The sequence below is a fragment of the Littorina saxatilis genome, linkage group LG3 (assembly GCF_037325665.1).
Source record: "Littorina saxatilis isolate snail1 linkage group LG3, US_GU_Lsax_2.0, whole genome shotgun sequence".
Lineage (NCBI taxonomy): Eukaryota > Metazoa > Mollusca > Gastropoda > Littorinimorpha > Littorinidae > Littorina > Littorina saxatilis.
The window spans coordinates 67,197,413-67,214,912 of record NC_090247.1 but is presented as its reverse complement, the minus strand read 5'-3'; the positions used below and the strand labels follow the sequence as shown (position 1 = coordinate 67,214,912).

Genomic DNA, 17,500 nt, shown 5'->3' with positions numbered 1-17,500 from the left:
TCAAAGATTGTTGTCTTTTTCTCCTCTAAGGTAAAGAGTACTGTTGTCAGTTTATCCCTTTAAAGTCAAAGATTGTTATTCTCACTCTTTCTCCACGCCTTACTGTGATAAGCACCAGCGAACTGACCAGTTTCCTTGATTGTTGAAGAGTCTTTGAGGATCGTCAAAGCACACGAGGAAGTCCAGTGTTTGTTCAGAGCTTTGATGACCGCTAGCGAATTGACCTAGCCCATCTACTGCTGAAGTCCAAGCGTGCCTTCATGCGGAGGAAATGTCCAGTGTTCCTGAGAGCTTTGATGACCGCTGGCGAATTGACGGAAATGAATATTCTTCCACCGCTAAAGTCATAGGGGGCCGTCAAAGCAGAGAGAAAACGTGCAGTGTTTCTGGAGAGATGTGACGACTGCGAGCGAAGTGACCAGCAGTTGTGGAATGTTTGGGATGTAGGATGACCAGTGGGGAATTAAATGCCTTCGAGTCTGGAGGTACCCGTCAAAATAGTGTCCGGCCATCGTTTGTGGAACCTTTGATAACCACCAGTGAATTGGAAGAGCCACTGGCTTTGGAAGGTCAGGATGCTAGCAAAACACAGAGGAAATGTCCGTGGGTTTGAAAGAGTTGCCCTTGAAGGTTTTGGTCTTGACTATGCGGCGAATGTAAAGAAACCACACGCACTCGACACGAGGTGGGCGGGGCTTGTGCTATGGATGTCACGTGGTTAGGGTGGCGGAAGCTCTACAGCAATAAGTCACTTTTTTGTTTAAACTTACCAGTGACATCCTGCCTAACACACAACAAGATGATAACATCCGTAAGTGAAAAAGTGACCTCTCAAACGGAAGATTAGATTGCAGGCGTGACCAGTTGTCGCTGTTAGTTCCTGTATATTCAGATTTACCGGTGGAGTACCAGAAATTATTTTCAAAAACAAAATGAATTAACTCTCTCTCTCTGTAACTCCAACCCCCCCCCCCCCCCCCTCCTTCCTTTTTGCCGCGAGATTTTGCGGGCAATCATCAAGAAGCTTCGATTAGTGGATCACAAGACTTGGACCCGCACAGACCGACGGGCAGACCGACCAACAGACAGAAACTGCACATACACCCTAACTCTCTCTCTCTCTCTCTCTTGCATTTTGCCACAGAGGCTGACTGACAGACAAACAGAAATTGCACATGCCCCCCTCCCCTCCCCCAACCCCCTCTCTCTCTCTCGCTTTTGTTTTTTGCCCCTCTATCTAGTGGAGGGTTTGAGGGCAATCATCAAGAGGCTTCAGTGGATCACACGACTTGGACCCGTACAGACACACAGTCAGACATACATTGCAGATATACCCCTCCCTCCCTCCTTCTCTCTTTCTCTCTCTCGCTCTCTCTCCTCTCTTTCTCTCCTCTTTCTCTCTCTCTCTCTCTCCTCTCTTTCTTTCTCTCTCTTTCTCTCTCTCTCTCTCCTCTCTTTCTTTCTCTTTTTCTCTCTCTCCTTTCTTTCTTTCTCTCTCTCTCTCCTTTCTTTCTTTCTCTCTCTCTTTCTCTCTCCTCTCTTTCTCTCTCTCTCTCTCTCTCTCTCTCTCTCTCTCTCTCTCTCTCTCTCTCTCTCTCTCTCTCTCCTCCTTTTCACCGTACAGGAGGCCGGCCCCTCTATCCAGTGGAGGTTTTGAAGGCAATCATCAAGAAGGCTTCAGTGGATCACAAGACTTGGACCCGTACAGACAGTCAGACAAAAATTGCACCTGCCCCCCCCCCCCCCTCTCTCTCTCTCTCTCTCTATCTCGTTCTCTATCTCCTGCTTTGCACCGTACAGGCTGGCCCCTGAATCAAGAAGAGGTTTTGAGGGCAATCATCAAGAAGGCTTCAGTGGATCACAAGACTTGGACCCGTGCCCACACTCACAGGCCTTCTCTTACACCACTTTCAGCCTCCGATAAAAACAATGCCTGCCACGGAGGGCAAAAAGGATGGTAGAGGATAGTAAATGAAAGAGGGGAGAGAGAGGAGGGGTAAAACGGGTGATAGAGAAGAGGGGGAGGAGGAGGAGGGGGGGGAGGAAAGGAAAAGAAGGATGAGGAGAACGAGGAGAAAAATAAATGAGGAGATAGTTGGGGCTAAATAAGAGGAAAGAGGAGGAGAAGGAAGAGGAGGAGGAGGAAGAGGAGGAGGAAGAGATGAAGGAGGATGAGAACGAGGAGGGAGCAGTGGACAGTAAAGGAGGAGGAGAGAGAAGGGGCTAAAATAGGGGGATAGAGGAGGGGGAGGAAGAGGAGGGGAAAAGAGGAGGATGAAAATGGGGAGGGAGCAGTGGACAGATACAGAAAGAGGGTGGCAGTGGGTGGTGCATCAAAGATGTCAGGGTGGCAGTGGGTGGTGCATCAAAGATGTCAGGGTGGCAGCGGGTGGTGCATCAAAGATGTCAGGGTGGCAGTGGGTGGTGCAAAGATGTCAGGGTGGCAGTGGGTGGTGCATCAAAGATGTCAGGGTGGCAGTGGGTGGTGCATCAAAGATGTCAGGGTGGCAGTGGGTGGTGCATCAAAGATGTCAGGGTGGCAGTGGGTGGTGCATCAAAGATGTCAGGGTGGCAGTGGGTGGTGCATCAAAGATGTCAGGGTGGCAGTGGGTGGTGCATCAAAGATGTCAGGGTGGCAGTGGGTGGTGCATCAAAGATGTCAGAGTGGCAGTGGGTGGTGCATCAAAGATGTCAGAGTGGCAGTGGGTGGTGCATCAAAGATGTCAGGGTGGCAGTGGGTGGTGCATCAAAGATGTCAGGGTGGCAGTGGGTGGTGCATCAAAGATGTCAGGGTGGGGGGTTGGGGGAGGGTGTAAGGTGCAGATGCATGTCTTCAGAGTTCAGTGTGCAGCCAGTAAGCATTGACAGAGGGTGGAAGGGGGTGGGGGTGGTGCACAGAATGATTTGGGGGGTAAGGGGTAAGGGTGCAGAAGTCAGCAAGCATCGATTCTGCAGACGATGCAACATTGACGAAATGCCTGAGATGGTTTTTCTGGGTGCTGTGGTTTTTTGAGTATCAATCCGACTCTTTGAGAAGCGTGAAAGTGAGCTTTGATATCAAGACTGTTACATACTGTGAATGAAGAGGCGGCAATTAATGAAATCGAAAGAGATGTCAACAATGGGCAAAGTGTGTAATCTGGCTGTAATAACTGTTGATAGTGCGTGCGTGTGTGCTCGCGCGCAACACAGAATGACCGCAGATACAATATTTGCGTATGTATCGATTGAACACGGGATTTCCCTTCTTTGAGCCATGTGACATCAGAGGCCGACAAAAATTCATATCAAGAGTACGAGTGCATGTTTGTGTGCGTTCAATCGTAAACACTAAAAGGAATTGTAACCAAAACCGATCGATACATAAATGTCATTTGTATTTTTGTCCAAAATATGACATTTAACACAGATCTCGACAGTCATTGTTCACCTCGACCGCTAGCGCGGTCTCGGAGGAACACTGACAGTCTCGATCTGTGTATAAAATGTCATATTATGGTCAAAAATACAAATAATGTATAATCAACACACACACACACACACACACACACACACACACACACACACACACACACACACACACACACACACACACACACACACACACACACTCTCTCTCTCTCTCTATCATAACACAGAGACCACCCCTATCCCTCTCCCCTTCCACATGCCTCCCCCCCCCTTCCCGCTTCCAGACCCAAGCCCCAAAAGACAAGCGCAAGGCGGGTGGAAAAGGCAAAGGAGGTCAAGGCAAACTGGAACATCCCCACAGGTGAAAAGTGGCGTGAGGCGAGCCCCATACCTTCCTCTGCTACACCTGCATACTTTACCTGCCTGCCAGGTAAGTCGAAAAAGCTCAGGTAGGCAAAAGCCACAGCAATGGAAAAAAGGTGGAGGGAGGAATTGAGGAGGAAGAGAGAGAGAGAGAGAGAGAGAGAGAGAGAGAGAGAGAGAGAGAGAGAGAGAGTTGCAACATAAATCTTCCTATCACCCTGTGTGTGTGTATGTGTGTGTGTGTGTGTGTGTGTGTGTGTGTGTGTGTGTGTGTGTGTGTGTGTGCTTTCGTGTGTGTGCACTCGTCAGTGCGTGCGCGTGCTTGTACGTGCATGTGCATGTATGTGCGCGCGTGTGTGCATATTTTCGCGGATGTTTTTGCGTGTTCGCTCGTGGTGGGACGGAGGTTTGATTTGAAGAAAAGAGGGGGGATAGTGGGAGGAGAGGGGAGGGGGGAGGAGGTGAGAGGCCAAAACAGACGTCAGAGCGAGCGGTGTGGCAGCCACTACAGCAGCTGAGGTGAGCGCCAACTTCGCAATACTACGTCAGAGATCGCTACAACCACCACCCCGGGTCCTGGATTCTGCTCTAGCCTGGTGTAACCCCTGACTTCTTTTGACGCTGCATTACAACAACAACAACAACAACACCAACACCAACACCAACAACAACAACGACAACGACGACGACAGCAAAGTCGACGCCAAGTACCAGCATTGCTGTGTGTCTTTGTTGACTAACTGTTCACATGGAGAGTTGTTAAAGTAGTTTGACCTTTCCAGCACTTCTGGTACACTAACGTTTGAGACCGTTGATTAACTTTGTTTGGTGTTATCGGCGACAGCATAAACTTGAGGAGCAACGCCGCCGACAACAACAACGACACTAACAACTGTGGCAGTAGCAGCACTAGCTCGTGCATGAACAAAATGTCATCGTAGCTGCTGCGAAGTTGACGGTCAACTGTTTCTATAGGTGCGTCAAAGTGCTTCTTATCTGAAAACTGGTTCAAAACCGTTAATATCAATAGCTCTCCAGCTACACGAATACTGCAGGTTCTTGCAGCACCTATTGGGAAGGTTTTGGTACACTGCGTTACTACGTTACACGGATAGCAGTGAGAACGGATGCAACACCAACATCGGAATCTGCATTGGCACTTTGCACAACTGCACGAATCTACCAGTACCAGTGCCAAAACAATAGCGGAATCCTGCATTCGTTGAGATCTGAACTGACAGTTTGTAAACAAAGAAGTGTGACAACGAACAGTATCAAAACATCCAAGTGGAGTTTGGCCTGACAGATCACCGTTACATATTTATAGTATACGGTACTGTTATTGCATCATCAGTGTCGTGATTTATTGCGTCTCTGGTGTCCCGTATACCACAAAACAGAAAATACTAATATTCGAAGCATGACATTTATCGTCAAAGCAGTAATGTGACATCCGCATTGACAGTGACTGAAGTTGATGATACAATTACTATACATAAATATACATTGACAGTGACTCATAACACATACTTCCGAACGGTGCGTACGTGCTCCTGTAGTGTGCAGGGCGACGATCGCCGCAAGAGGAATCCACACGGGGAGACGACATAGCTAGTGTCACACGCCAGCCATAAAGCACGCAGCGTGGCATTCTGCAAAGACACTCAGTCGCTGCATAGTGCGCGCGGCTGCACCGCTAACTATCACAACAACAAACCGGGAATTTACAGGCGTCGACGATCATTGCTGGTACCGAACAACAAGACATCAGTGCCAACGTTTTGCGTCCATCTGACTGGATTCAGCGCTGATCTGCGTTTCTCTTTGTTCAACGGTGTGTCATAACGATCTGCTGAACTGTTATTGCATCATCAGTGTTGTGATTTCTGCGCGCTCGGCCTTTAGCATACAAGAACCAAACAAAGGGTAAGTGCAAATGTACCTTTTTTTTCTTTTTTTTTTACAGTGCAGTTTGAAATCTGAAGAAAACAAGAAATTCCTCCGAGGTAGGAAAAACACCCCCGTCCTTACCATTCTCACTGCCACCAACTGAGAAGGTTATTTCCCTTTGACCATTAATATGTCCCTCTATAAGTCCTTGTAGAATCTTAATCCACCAATAACTCCCTAACCGTGTGTTTGACTGGTCCCAATTTTTGTAAGGACCGTCTCAGGAATGTATAGAACCTGTTCACCAAGTTTGGTGACGATCGGTCCGTTCATTCTTGAGATCTATATGCGAACACAAACACACAAACAAACAAACACATCGACCGAATCCTATACACACCCCTATACCGGGGGTGTAAAAACCCACATCGCAACATTTGACTATTCTTATGAAAAATGTGGACATTACTAGTAGTCAACGCTTCAAAATGTAAAATGCGAATCGCATGGTTGGTTCTATACGAGTGCTATCAAGACCATGACAGGGTCGTAAAGAAACTACAACTATTTCAAGAACATTCTTCGTCAAATGTAATTTGTTAACTGTTAAAATTACATACTAAACTCCAGTTTGGTTCTGACCAGGTTTTAACACCACACTACGCCAGAAACAAACATTGCCGCAAAAAGAACTGTTTGATTCCAAAACATGCACACGCATCTCATAGCACCTTTAACGTTGGTAACAAACATCGCACGGTTTATTACCCACAACACCGCATTCTCAAATGTCAAACCAGAGAAAACGGCCAGGTTCGCTAAAACCATTACTGTCTCCGCTCCAAACATCGTTTGCTAGTCGAAAGAATTTGTATCACAAGACATTGAGTGTCAGAGCGACTTTAAAAGTCCTGTTGTATTTCGCTGTGGAGTGTGTGCAGCATGAGGAACGCTTTTCATTGCATCTTCGACTTTTATCACGTCTGGTGTTTCTTAAAGTTACCTACATTTCTTACAGTGTAAACGATCACGTCTGGTGTTTCTTAAAGTTACCTACATTTCTTACAGTGTAAACGATCACGTCTGGTGTTTCTTAAAGTTACCTACATTTCTTACAGTGTAAACGATCACGTCTGGTGTTTCTTAAAGTTACCTACATTTCTTACAGTGTAAACGATCACGTCTGGTGTTTCTTAAAGTTACCTACATTTCTTACAGTGTAAACGATCACGTCTGGTGTTTCTTAAAGTTACCTACATTTCTTACAGTGCAAACGATCACGTCTGGTGTTTCTTAAAGTTACCTACATTTCTTACAGTGTAAACGATCACGTCTGGCGTTTCTTAAAGTTACCTACATTTCTTACAGTGTAAACGATCACGTGTGGTGTTTTTTAAAGTTACCTACATTTCTTACAGTGTAAACGATCACGTCTGGTGTTTCTCAAAGTTACCTACATTTCTTACAGTGTAAACGATCACGTCTGGTGTTTCTTAAAGTTACCTACATTTCTTACAGTGCAAACGATCACGTCTGGTGTTTCTTAAAGTTACCTACATTTCTTACAGTGTAAACGATCACGTCTGGTGTTTCTTAAAGTTACCTACATTTCTTACAGTGTAAACGATCACGTCTGGTGTTTCTTAAAGTTACCTACATTTCTTACAGTGCAAACGATCACGTCTGGTGTTTCTTAAAGTTACCTACATTTCTTACAGTGTAAACGATCACGTCTGGTGTTTCTTAAAGTTACCTACATTTCTTACAGTGTAAACGATCACGTCTGGTGTTTCTTAAAGTTACCTACATTTCTTACTGTGTTAACGATCACGTCTGGTGTTTCTTAAAGTTACCTACATTTCTTACAGTGTAAACGATCACGTCTGGTGTTTCTTAAAGTTACCTACATTTCTTACAGTGTAAACGATCACGTCTGGTGTTTCTTAAAGTTACCTACATTTCTTACAGTGTAAACGATCACGTCTGGTGTTTCTCAAAGTTACCTACATTTCTTACAGTGTAAACGATCACGTCTGGTGTTTCTTAAAGTTACCTACATTTCTTACAGTGTAAACGATCACGTCTGGTGTTTCTCAAAGTTACCTACATTTCTTACAGTGTAAACGATCACGTCTGGTGTTTCTCAAAGTTACCTACATTTCTTACAGTGTAAACGATCACGTCTGGTGTTTCTCAAAGTTACCTACATTTCTTACAGTGTAAACGATCACGTCTGGTGTTTCTTAAAGTTACCTACATTTCTTACAGTGTAAACGATCACGTCTGGTGTTTCTTAAAGTTACCTACATTTCTTACAGTGTAAACGATCACGTTCACCACCACACATCTGTCCAGGCTTTTACATGGGATGAAAGCATCCTTCACTTTTACACATACCAAATATTAACAGCCTGGCTGCTACCTGTGCAAAGCGGATACACTCAGTTTTGTTTGCTGATCCAGTTTTGCAGTTTGGCGAAGGACTCCGTTACCAGAATAATAAGGCAAAAGTCCTTAACATGGCCGTTACATCTGCGGTCCTTTACATGGCCGTTACACCAGTGGTCCTTTACATGGCCGTTACACCTGTGGTCCTTAACATGGCCGTTACACCTGTGGTCCTTTACATGGCCGTTACACCTGTGGTCCTTAACATGGCCGTTACACATGAGGTCCCTAACATGGCCGTTACACCTGTGGTCCTTTACATGGCCGTTACACCTGTGGTCCTTTACATGGCCGTTACACATGTGGTCCTTTTACATGGCCGTTACACCGGTGGTCCTTAAAATGGCCGTTACACCTGTGGTCCTTAACATGGCCGTTACACCTGTGGTCCTTTACATGACCGTTACACCTGTGGTCCTTAACATGGCCGTTACACCTGTGGTCCTTTACATGGCCGTTACACCTGTGGTCCTTAACATGGCCGTTACACCTGTGGTCCTTTACATGGCCGTTACACCTGTGGTCCTTTACATGGCCGTTACACCTGTGGTCCTTTACATGGCCGTTTTCACAAAAAGTAAGGTTTCTTGAAAAGTGTATCAGTGTTGTATAGGAACACAGAAGATAATTTAACTGAGTACGACTTGCAACAAGTGCTGTTTCCACTCCAGTCACTGACAGCGATATACAGCGTGTTGGAATCGACATGAAAGGCTGTTGAACGCACACGTTCAGGCCGACCAAACGACGGCAACAGCCGTTCTTTTCATTCGAAACATCATGCACTTGTTATCACTGGAGTGCTTGGGTCTTCAGAGGCAAGAAAGGCAACGCAACGCACGAGGTCGCTGCACAACAGCAGTAATTAGTGTTTTCCTAAGGGGCTCCGCTCACATATGTAACTTCAGCAGGACCGACGACGCACTGCAGATTCTCCCAGCCCGCTACACGTTGCATGAAAGGAAAACAGGCCAAGTACTCGTCATAATCCCTATCGCGGCATAAATAATAGGCAGCGCGTCGTCTGTGCCGCTGAAACTGCGCAGGTATATTCTGCCCATGACAAGCATTCGCAACATTTGTTTTCATCTTTTGGCACAGTTTCTCAGCTTTATGCTTGAAGAAAACTCTGATCACAGTGTCAGAGCATTGGCGCACTTTGTTTCGAAATGTTGGCATAGTTCGGCGACCTTACGTTAGATGTATAGTTTCTGTTAACAATATAGTGACTTCTGGTGTTTCTTTAAGGTACCTTTAATTTGTGAAAGTGTAAACGATTACTGTCGCCACCACAAATCTGACCAGACTGTTACATGGGATGAAAGCATCGTGATATAATGTCTGCTAACAATACACTGACTGTTACATGGGATGAAAGCATCGTGATATAATGTCTGCTAACAATACACTGACTGTTACATGGGATGAAAGCATCGTGATATAATGTCTACTAACACTGACTGCTACACACTCTCAAGAGCTGGATTATTTATTTAATGTGTATTGGGTTTAAAAGTCCTAATGTAGTATTATAATACAGTATGTCTGTTGTTAGTTGTTTAATGTGTTGCCCCACAGTCTATTGTTACATCTTCGTTCTGTTTTACATTTTTACGCTTTTATGTGAGTTCTGTTTTATTGTCAGACTTTTTATGTGCAACTATGTGTCTATTACTTATCTTACGTGGTTTTTTCATCTTTTTAAAAAACAATTTTTCTAGATTATCTTATATAACTTTAAGTGGTCGTTGTCTATGAATTGTTTTGAATGCTTGTATGTTATTTCTTACAAGAAAACTTTTTATATATAAAATGTTAAATTTTAATGTCTAAAGCGCCATGAGACTGCCATTTGGCAGTGAACAGCACTATAAAAGAATGTTTTTATTATATATTATTATCTTTCTTTCTTTATTTGGTGTTTAACGTCGTTTTCAACCACGAAGGTTATATCGCGACGAATATATTATTATTATTATCATCTATTGTGTTTTAAACGTATAGCAATAGAGCCCGATATTTTGACGAGACAACCGACGAGTCGAAGACGATCGAAAGGAGAGAAAATCCTATTTGTAATTAAACAAAACGTCTGGCGTGAAGACTTCAACAGGATCATATTTCACAACACCTCAGAAATGTTAACACAATTCCTCAAACGAACAGATACAAATGCGATGACAAAAATAAGTTCATAAGACATATGCGTGGGTAGTAAAGAAGTATTAAATTAATACTATTAACCACCTTATTTTTGGTCGACCTTTTAATGTGCGAGTGCCAAAGTATACTGATCTGACTTGTAACGCAGGAGACTCAATATAAGTGGATGGGTGGGGAGGGGCGGTGTGTGTGTGTGTGTGTGTGTGTGTGTGTGTGTGTGTGTGTGTGTGTGTGTGTGTGTGTGTGTGTGCACGTGCGTAGGTGGGTGTGTGTGTGCGCTTGTGAGTGCGTGCGTGCGTGTGGGTGTAGTGTGTCTGTGTGTATGCACTCACTCATGTGCCTGTGTCAAGCACACGTGTCTACGTGTGTGACTAAAAGTCCATGGTTGTAAGTAGGTCTATCACCGTTTATATGACTATCATCTTCCTCCGCCAATCTTCACTGCAGCGGAAAACCTCTAAAAGCTTAGAAACCGATGTCATGAAGTGTAATAATACGCTTATCTTACACAATCACACTCAGATAGCATTTTCCACATCGAGAACTAGAAGCCATTTCATCATCGGACCTTTTCACACTGGATACGGAGGGAATGGAGACACGGACAGAAAATAGCATTTATATAGCGCTGCATGGGTGTTTTGTGATAGAGGCAAGAATAATATGCATGCCACAAAAACCAATCTCTCATGCAGTCACGGAAATGGCTCAAAGAAAATTGTAATTGCAAAGCAATGTTTGGTTGTTGTGTGGTGTTGTTGTTTTACAGCACAGGACAATACATGACATAGAGAATAGAACATAGCGTGCCGTGTGATACCAGGTTTACACGATTTAAAAAAAAAATAAAAGGAAGAAAAGCGAGCGAAAGAGACAGACAGATACACAGAGACTCACAGAGACTCACAGAGACTCACAGACACAGACACAGACACAGACACAGACACACACACACACACACACACACACACACACACAAATCAGTAATCAATCAAACACACACACGCACGTACGCCTGCTCGAACTCACACAAAGACAATTACCTAACAACATGTAACATTCAACACACACAAGCTAAATGGCCAAGTAGCTAGGTCCAAAAAACAGCAAAACAGAACAATCCCTCCCCCCTCCCCCCATTCCCCCCGACCCCCACCCTCCGCATCACCCCAACATCTTCTTAGTCCTGTACATAGACCAATAGCGCTTCACCTTGACCTCAAACTGGTGGGTTCACAGGGCAAAGGTCGCACGCGCACGAAATACCACACGGGCTCTGCCGCCTCGTAGTAGGCTTGCCAAATACGGGTCTTGCCTACTACTGCGGCTGCAGGGATGCATGTGCAATATATTTTTTTTTTACCCGCTGCACTTTTCTTGTTGTCGTGGCATGTTATCTTGTGCAACAAGCGTGTGCATTGCATTCTGCGCGCGCGAGAGTGACAGGGGTAAAAGCATGCGATGCAATCACTGAGTTATAGCATTGCAAGCCTGTTGTGTTTTCCTTGTGCGGCTGTGTGTGTGTGTGTGTGTGTGTGCATTCGTCCAAGTGTGCGTGCGTGTGAAAGGTATCTTCCATTTGCACCAAACAAACAAAAAAGAAACAAAACAATGCTTCCGACTCTTAGTGTGCGGTCGGAACTGCAATACGTAAAGGTGTAGTGAGGTGACCTCAAACAGAGAGAGAGAGAGAGAGAGAGAGAGAGAGAGAGAGATAATGAGAGAGAGAGAGAGAGAAAGAGAGAAAGAGAGAGAGAGAAAGAGAGAGAAAGAGAAAGAGAAAGAGAAAGAGAGAGAAAGAGAGAGAGAAAAAGAGAGAAAGGGAGAAAGAAAGAAAGAAAGAGAGAGAGAGAGAGAGAGAGAGAGAGAGAAAGAGAAAGAAAGAGAGAGAGAGAGAGAGAGAGAGAGAGAGAGAGAGAGAGAGAGAGAGAGAGAGAGAGAGAGAGAGAGAGAGAGAGAGAGAGGGGGGGGGAGGGGGTGGTGGGAAGGACGAGGTACATGCTTTTGTTGTGTTTATCTGCATGTTTATCTGCCGATTCTAGTTCAGTCTCTGCGAGTCTTCCTGCGAGTGTGTGCACGGGGGATAACCGGTCAAATGCCGAACAGAAGCCGAATGCCGCTCATGACACGTGTGAAGGCAAGTTTTGTCTGTTTTCTAGGTATTGTTTGATTTATGTCGGGATTTAAGGTAAGCTACTGATTCAGCGATGACTAAATTTGTTTCTCGATGCATAAAAAGTCAGGGAGCGATTGATATTTGCCCGTAAATATCCTTCAAAGCTGAAAATGTCCGCGATCGAGCACCGGAAATGGCTGTTCGATGGGTTTTGCAAGTAGAAATGTGCTTTATTTCACCAAATCAGCTCGTATTTGGTGTGGGTACGGGATTCCAGAGGACGAAGGAGTCATAAGAGGTGCAAAGAAGTGCTATTTGGGAGTAGAATAAATCTTCCGAGACAGTAGACAAGAGAAGGTCATATTTGAGAGAGGAGCGCGTAGGCCGATTGTCTTTCCGACAAGCGAATGATACAGCAGATTAATCATTCGTTTTGACCAGAAACCTAGTCTCTAGTTTTTATGAATGAGTTTTTTAATTAAAACAATCACGAGAACTCTCTCGCTTAGCCTAATGGCTGTTCGATGGGTTTCGCAAGTGGAAATGTGCTTTATTTCACCAAATCAGCTCGTATTTGACATCGGTTTGGTATATATATATATATTTTCTAATCCTACCGCGAACTGGATAGCAGACGCGGCACGACTGTTGCACCACACTTTGAAGGGGATATAGCTCAGTTGGTAGCGCGCTGGATTTGTATTCAGTTGGCCGCTGTCAGCGTGAGTTCGATCCCAGGTTCGGCGGAAATTTATTTCAGAGTCAAATTTGTGTGCAGACTCTCTTCGGTGTCCGAACTCCCCCTCCCCCCGTGTACACTACATTGGGTGTGCACGTTAAAGATCCCACGATTGACAAAAGGGTCTTTCCTGGCAAAAATTGCTTAGGCACAGTTAATAATTGTCTACCTATACCCGTGTGACTTGGAATAATAGGCCGTGAAAGGTAAATATGCGCCGAAATGGCTGCAATTACTGGCCGTATAAAATTTCATCTCACACGGCATCACTGCAGAGCGCCTAGAACTGTACCCACGGAATATGCGCGATATAAGCCTCATTGATTGATTGATTGAAGTAATCCCACACTTTGAAGTAAATTACTTCAAAGTGTGGGGATGTGCCCCACACTTTGAAGTAAACCCATTTTTTACTTCAAAGTGTGGGGGGATCTTCCCACACTTTGAAGTAAACTCAGTTTTTACTTCAAAGTGTGGGGGGATCTTCCCACACTTTGAAGTAACTTACTTCAAAGCGTGGGACTTTTGCATCGCCTGTTTGAGCCTGATGATTTTGTCAAAAAAAATGGCAAAGTCTTTTGGATGAGTGAACAGAAAAAGTGAGCGAGCCAAGAAACATAGGGATGTTTGTTATCAGGCTTTAAAGGCATATGTACTCGATGACTATACACGCTAATTGCTTTACCAACAGCTGGAGACATGCTAAATTAAGTTCCCTGCAAAATATTGTGGTCTAGGACCCCTTCAATGTTGAGATATGTTAATTTTCATTTTGATCTGGATCGTCCTATTTATAGATTTGGCAACACATGTAACGTTGATGCAAGGGAGCTAACACCGCGGCTTTGTTGACATCCTCACTTTTTCAGAGGCTAGAACAAGCTGTAATGCATGTATTATGGTCCGCGCATGGTGACATATCGTCATTATATGGTCTTATGGTGCGTTTGACATCGATTATGGGCAAACTACACTTTGTAAACACGGGAGCGCGTACATATGCCTTTAAGCAATGTCCCATTGTTGAGTATGACGAAAACTCGTGGTGACGATTTTAAAACATGTTGGGTCACGCATGGTCCAACCTTACATGGTCCAACCTTACATGGTCCAACCTTACATGGTCCAATCTTACATGGTCCAATCTTACATGGTCCAACCTTACATGGTCCAATCGTGCATGGTCCAATCTTACATGGTCCAATCTTACATGGTCCAACCTTACATGGTCCAATCTTACATGGTCCAACCTTGCATGGTCCAACCTTGCATGGTCCAATCTTACATGGTCCAATCTTACATGGTCCAACCTTACATGGTCCAATCTTACATGGTCCAACCTTGCATGGTCCAACCTTGCATGGTCCAACCTTACATGGACAACCTTACATGGTCCAACCTTACAATCATGGTCTAACCTTACCATGTCCAACCTTACATGGTCCAATCTTACATGGTCCAACCTTACATGGTCCAATCTTACATGGTCCAATATTACATGGTCCAACCTTACATGGTCCAACCTTACATGGTGCAACCTTACATGGTCCAACCTTACATGGTCCAATCTTACATGGTCCAATCTTACATGGTCCAATCTTACATGGTCCAATAATATATATGGACCATGTAAGATTGGACCATGTAAGGTTGGACCATGTAATGTTGGACCATGTAAGGTTGGACCATGTAAGATTGGACCATGCGTGACCCAACATGTTTTAAAATCGTCACCACGAGTTTTCGTCACACTCAACAATGGGACATTGCTTAAAGCCATATGTACTCGATGACTATACACGCTAATTGCTTTACCCACAGCTGGAGACATGCTAAATTAAGTTCCCTGCAAGATATTGTGGTCTAGGACCCCTTAAATGTTGAGATATGTGAATTTTTATTTTGATCTAGATCGTCCTATTTATAGATTTGCCAACAGAGGTAGCGTTGACGCAAGGGAAATAACTCCGCGTCTTTGTTGACATCCTCACTTTTTCAGAGGCTAGAACAAGCTGTAATGCATGTATTATGGTCCGCGCATGGTGACATATCGTCATTATATGGTCTTATGGTGCGTTTGACATCGATTATGGGCAAACTACACTTTGTAAACACGGGAGCGCGTACATATGCCTTTAAGCAATGTCCCATTGTTGAGTATGACGAAAACTCGTGGTGACGATTTTAAAACATGTTGGGTCACGCATGGTCCAACCTTACATGGTCCAACCTTACATGGTCCAACCTTACATGGTCCAATCTTACATGGTCCAACCTTACATGGTCCAATCGTGCATGGTCCAATCTTACATGGTCCAATCTTACATGGTCCAACCTTACATGGTCCAATCTTACATGGTCCAACCTTGCATGGTCCAACCTTGCATGGTCCAATCTTACATGGTCCAATCTTACATGGTCCAACCTTACATGGTCCAATCTTACATGGTCCAACCTTGCATGGTCCAACCTTGCATGGTCCAACCTTACATGGACAACCTTACATGGTCCAACCTTACATGGTCTAACCTTACCATGTCCAACCTTACATGGTCCAATCTTACATGGTCCAACCTTACATGGTCCAATCTTACATGGTCCAATATTACATGGTCCAACCTTACATGGTCCAACCTTACATGGTGCAACCTTACATGGTCCAACCTTACATGGTCCAATCTTACATGGTCCAATCTTACATGGTCCAATCTTACATGGTCCAATAATATATATGGACCATGTAAGATTGGACCATGTAAGGTTGGACCATGTAATGTTGGACCATGTAAGGTTGGACCATGTAAGATTGGACCATGCGTGACCCAACATGTTTTAAAATCGTCACCACGAGTTTTCGTCACACTCAACAATGGGACATTGCTTAAAGCCATATGTACTCGATGACTATACACGCTAATTGCTTTACCCACAGCTGGAGACATGCTAAATTAAGTTCCCTGCAAGATATTGTGGTCTAGGACCCCTTAAATGTTGAGATATTTGAATTTTTATTTTGATCTAGATCGTCCTATTTATAGATTTGCCAACAGAGGTAGCGTTGACGCAAGGGAAATAACTCCGCGTCTTTGTTGACATCCTCACTTTTTCAGAGGCTAGAACAAGCTGTAATGCATGTATATGGTCCGCGCATGGCGACATATCGTCATTACATGGTCTTATGGTGCGTTTGACATCGATTATGGGCAAACTACACTTTGTAAACACGGGAGCGCGTACATATGCCTTTAAAGCCTGATAACAAACATCACTATGTTTCTTGGCTCGCTCACTTTTTCTGTTCACTCATCCAAAAGACTGCCATTTTTTTGACAAAATCATCAGGCTCAAACAGGCAATGCAAAAGTCCCACGCTTTGAAGTAAGTTACTTCAAAGTGTGGGAAGATCCCCCCACACTTTGAAGTAAAAACTGAGTTTACTTCAACGTGTGGGAAGATCCCCCCACACTTTGAAGTAAAAAATGGGTTTACTTCAAAGTGTGGGGCACATCCCCACACTTTGAAGTAATTTACTTCAAAGTGTGGGATTACTTCAAAGTGTGGTGCAATAGTCGTGCCGCGTCTGCTATCCAGTTCGCGGTAGGATTAGAAAAAATATATATATATACCAAACCGATGTCAAATTTATACGAGCTGATTTGGTGAAATAAAGCACATTTCTACTTGCGAAACCCATCGAACAGCCATTAGGCTAAGCGAGAGAGTTCTCGTGATTGTTTTAATTAAAAAACTCATTCATAAAAACTAGAGACTAGGTTTCTGGTCAAAACGAATGATTAATCTGCTGTATCATTCGCTTGTCGGAAAGACAATCGGCCTACGCGCTCCTCTCTCAAATATGACCTTCTCTTGTCTACTGTCTCGGAAGATTTATTCTACTCCCAAATAGCACTTCTTTACACCTCTTATGACTCCTTCGTCCTCTAGAATCCCGTACCCATACCAAATACGAGCTGATTTGGTGAAATAAAGCACATTTCTACTTGCAAAACCCATCGAACAGCCATTTCCGGTGCTCGATCGCGGACATTTTCAGCTTTGAAGGATATTTACGGGCAAATATCAATCGCTCCCTGACTTTTTATGCATCGAGAAACACATTTAGTCATCGCTGAATCAGTAGCTTACCTTAAATCCCGACATAAATCAAACAATACCTAGAAAACAGACAAAACTTGCCTTCACACGTGTCATGAGCGGCATTCGGCTTCTGTTCGGCATTTGACCGGTTATCCCCCGTGGTGTGTCTCTCCTATCAAGCAGCCAGCTGCTACAGTGCTGTTGCAGGAACTGACTTTGTTCCGGTGCTGACATTGAAAACAGACTGCCTTGCTCTCGTCTCTATCCCTCCC

General features: G+C 44.3%; 2 protein-coding genes across 2 annotated transcripts in view; one reads left to right on the top strand and one right to left on the bottom strand.

Moving 5' to 3' along the window:
* Positions 1-17,500, bottom strand: part of LOC138963048 (activating signal cointegrator 1 complex subunit 3-like) — a gene marked incomplete in the record, with an annotated part of 184,999 nt that overhangs the window by 36,074 nt on the left and 131,425 nt on the right.
* The window catches only part of LOC138963051 (uncharacterized), a 37,573-nt gene continuing 24,424 nt past the window's right edge, over positions 4,352-17,500 (top strand). The window contains exon 1 of the mRNA XM_070335047.1: positions 4,352-5,700. The gene's annotated coding sequence lies outside the window, so the exon portion shown is untranslated. The remainder of the gene's footprint in view (positions 5,701-17,500) is intronic.